The sequence below is a fragment of the Piliocolobus tephrosceles genome, chromosome 12, assembly GCF_002776525.5.
Source record: "Piliocolobus tephrosceles isolate RC106 chromosome 12, ASM277652v3, whole genome shotgun sequence".
NCBI classification, from domain to species: domain Eukaryota; kingdom Metazoa; phylum Chordata; class Mammalia; order Primates; family Cercopithecidae; genus Piliocolobus; species Piliocolobus tephrosceles.
In genome coordinates this window covers 99,532,534-99,537,158 of record NC_045445.1, presented here as the reverse complement: position 1 = coordinate 99,537,158, position 4,625 = coordinate 99,532,534, and positions in this window count along the sequence as shown.

Sequence of the window (4,625 nt, the reverse complement as noted above, 5' to 3'; positions counted from 1 at the left end):
TTCAGGCCATCTGGGCATATACGTGCAAGTCACAGGGGATGCGATGGCTTGGCTTGGGCTCAGACGCCTGACACTTCATATGAGGCTGCATGATTGCTTCTTTGTGTTTGAAGATGTCAAATTTCTTTCAGGCACTCACCTGCATCTTCTATGGGGACATGGGCTGTAAGAGCACAGGATTTAAAGAATCCTTAAAGTTGTTTGAAAATAGTTCTTGGGGCTGGGCATGGTGGCTCACACCTGTAATCCCAGCACTTTGGGAGGCCAAGGTGGGTGGATCACCTGAGGCTAGGAGTTCGAGACCAGTCTGGCCAACATGGTGAAACCCCATCTCTACTAAAAATACAAAAATTAACTGGCACACAGGCATGTGCCTGTAATCCCAGCTACTTGGAAGGTTGAGGGATGAGAATTGCTTGAGTCTGGGAGAAGGAGGTTGCAGTGAGCTGATATTGCACCACTGCACTCCGGCCTAGGTGACATAGTGAGACTCTGTTTCGAAAAAAAAAAAAAAAAGAAAAGAAGAAAGAAAGAAGGAAGGAAGGAAGGAAGGAAAGAAAGAAAGAAAATAGGTCTGGAGCCTCAGTTTGGCCACAGAACTGGTTATGTGACATTGAGTAAGTTTTATACATCATATGTGCCTCAGTTTCCTCATTTGTTGAGTGAGATATCTAGCCTAGGACAATCTTAAAGCTAACAGCCTTCAGTTCCCATGTTTTATCTTCCAACATCAGCAACAAAAGCAGGAAGCCTCAGCACCCTGATATTTGCAGGAGTTTCTGGCCTGAGCCCCCATGATTTCTGGCTAAGCCATCCGAGGATTCTGCTTCTCTTTCAAACAGCTTCATCTTCCACCAGATTTTAATCTGAATGCCCAATAAAGTCAAATAGAGTTGGCCTCTGGAATGAAAATACTGTTACAAGTGGGAGAGAAACTGGAGGATGAGTACTGCTAGAACATGAGAAATCTCTCTTGTGGGATTTCCCCCTGCACAGTTATTAAAGTTTTGAAGGGCACCAGAATATGCCACTGCAAAATATGCCTCTTTGGCAGATACATTATTTTGTGCTAAAGACCATTGATAACCAGCAGATGCAGGAAAAGCTCTTTATGTCCCCTTAACTGCCTAAAAATAGGCATTTATGAAGTGTCATGTTTATGGAAACAAAAGAAAAACAAAGGTTGATGATTAGAAAAACTTTACACCCAGATTTTTAGTCCAGAGGGCAGTCATTCAAGGCTTTTAGGTGTTGGACCGGAAGCATCTTTAGATGAAAGAGTGGGAATAGGCAGTGGCAATCCACTGATTTTTCTGACTTTCAGTGTCACAGTCATGGTTTTTTCTCAGAGCAGAGCATGAACGGATCTAGCTTCAGCTTGCAGGGCTTTTTAGATAGTCCCAATAAGGACCTGGGCAGTCAGGTCTTAGTTTTCAGTGGCATCAAGTCAGAGGGGTGAGAGAATAATTAGAAATGTTATTTACTGACAAAAAGCATAGAACAGCAGGATCCAGTTTACCAAGGGGTAAAAAGACAAAACAAAACAAAACAAAATGTTCAAAGATAGTGAACATGGCTAGAATTTGACAACCCACAAGGGTGTGCTATAGTTTCTCACAGAAATAGAATTTTTCTCTCTATAATCACTCTCATTTCTATCAAAGATCACCAAAGGAAGACTAATTTGCTTACAAAGTAAGTCTTGTCTCATTAAACTTGGCCTGGTAAGTGCATAAGTGCAGCAAGAATAGTGACTGACCGTATAGGCTCCTTTAAGTCTGCTTTGCTGGATCTTTTATAAGGAATCTCAGAGTAGTCTTTCATTGATTGGTTGATTGATTGAGGTAAGGTCTCACTCTATCACCCAGGCTGGAGGGCAGTGGTGCAATCTTGGCTCACTGCAACCTCTGCCTCCTGGGCTCAAGTGATTCTCTCACCTCCACCATGCCCAGCTTATTTTTGTATTTTTGATAGAGATGGGTTTTGCCATGTTGCCCAGGCTGGTCTTGAATTCCTGAGCTCAAACGATCTGCCTGACTTGGCTTCCCAAAGTGCTGGGATTACAGGTGTGAGGCACCAAATATATATATATATATACACATAGTATATATATATATATTTTACACACGCACACACACACACATAGTTTTACTCTTGTTGCCTAGGCTGGAGTGCAATGGCACAATCTTAGCTCACTGCAACCTCTGCCTCCCGGGTTCAAGCAATCCTCCTGCCTCAGCCTCCTGAGTAGCTGGGATTACAGGCATGTGCCACCATGCCCAGTTAATTTTGTATTTTTAGTAGAGACGGGGTTTCACCATGTTGGCCAGGCTGGTCTCAAACTCCTGACCTCAGGTGATCTACCCACCTCAGCCTCCCAAAGTGCTGGGATTACACACATGAGCCACCAATATACTTGTCAATATATTGGCAAGTTTTCCAATATATTTTAAGATTCTTGGACCTGTCAGTAAGTGGCCTTCCTTATTCATCTGTAAGAAGAGGGATCCTGTAAGTCAGGTACCAAGCCGGTGTTCCAAGAGGGCTTTGTAAACATTGGCTCCATAAAGTCAACCTTAGTGCCTTATATCTGTCTGGTCTTATCTGATTCTATGTTCCTTATTCTTAAATATGACATTCCATTCAAATCCTTGGTAATATAACCAGTGTTTCTAATTTTGTCCTGTTTTAAGAACAGATTCTTATTGAACTTATGCAAATGACTATATTATCTTGTATCCTATTACAGAACAGATCCTTATTGAACATATGCAAATAACTATAGTACCATGAAAATAATATTTAATAAGAGTTTCTGAATTCTGGAAGGATGAGACAGGGAGAAAAATAAATTTTTTCTTTTCACTTACAAAGATATAAGCTATCAAATTGTTGTAAGTTATAAATAGTTTAAGAGAAAAGAGAAAAAGGGTTTTCTTAAATCTGGAAAATAAAACACTAAAGAACCTACAATGTTTCAAAAAGAAAGTCATAAAAATTATAATCATCTTCATCAGTTTATTCAGGGCCATGTAATTAATTTTTGTCCCACTTGATCTTGGGTTAGCAGCTTTATAAAATCACAAGAATTTTTTTTTTTTTTAAACCGGAGTTCTGGGAATTTTTACTCAGATTTTTTTTTTTTTTTTTTAATGGAGTCTTGCTCTGTCGCTCATGCTAGAGTGGAGCAGTGCATTCTCTGCTCACTGCAACCTCCACCTCCTGAGTTCAAGCGATTCTCTTACCTTAGCCTCTGGAGCAACTGGGATTACAGGCACCTGCCACCATGCCCGGATAATTTTTAGTTTTAGTAGAAGCAGGGTTTCACCATGTGGCCAGGCTGGTCTCGAACTCGTGGCCTCAAGTGATCTGCCCTCCTCGGCCTTCCAAAGTGCTGGGATAACAGGTGTGAGCTGTAGTGCCTGGCCAAGTTCAGTGGAATGATCTTAAAGTTATCAGAAATCCATACTTTGAAATACTTGTCATAGTCTTTTGTTTGAATCCTTTTGAAGATGGAGCACTTTTGTTTTTTGCTTACAGGTAATTGTAAAATCTATCAGAGAAAAACCAAAATAATAATTGTCTGTGAATGACAAAATACTTAAAATAGCCATGGCTAAAGATCTAACTCATTATAATGCAATTGATGATGAAATTTGGTTATTTCTGTGACATAGGATATTTTAACATAATATCTGGAATTAGGACTAATATCATACTGAAACATATAGATGGTAAAGACATTGACAAATTTTTAGGAATATTATACAATTTCTGAAACACTTGTACATGTGTATGTTTTGATTTTTTCATAGAGGCGTAGGTCTTACTGTGTTGCCCAGGCTGGTCAAACTCCTGGCCTCAAGTGATCCTCTTGTCTGGGCCTCCCAAAGTATTGGAATTACAGGCCACCATGCCCAGCCTGAAACACTTACATTAATAACATAGATATTTACAAATATAACCTAAAGAAGGTTAAGCATCAGTTCATATTTCACAATGATTCCCATATAATTTAACATATTAAATAAATCTAATTAGTTTAGCATTTCTCTTTTACAAGGTGATAGAACAAGTCCTTCGAGATTTTACAGGGGCCCTCTGGGAAATCTCAGTCAGTTTGAGGCAAAAAAGGATTTCATTTAGAATTTGATTTGGGGAAGTTTGTAAAAAAATGTCAAAAGGTTTGAACACCTGATTATATGAGATCATATGAGATCATATGAGATTAAAAAACCTGATTATATGAGATAATACTCAGTTATCTATTTAAACCAAAATGACAATAAAAGATTTCAAAGGCAAGTATAGAAAGTAACGTATGTATAAAAAATTGCTTAGCTCTTTCAATACTGAGAAAATTCCATTTCATTAAGTAATCAAAGGCTTGATAAAGACAATATGAAGCACAGAAAATAACTTTTTTTTTTTTTTTTTTTGAGGCGGAGTCTCGCTCTGTCGCCCGGACTGGAGTGCAGTGGCCGGATCTCAGCTCACTGCAAGCTCCGCCTCCCGGGTTTACACCATTCTCCTGCCTCAACCTCCTGAGTAGCTGGGACTACAGGCGCCCACCACCTCGCCCGGCTAGTTTTTTTTGTATTTTTAGTAGAGACGGGGTTTCACCG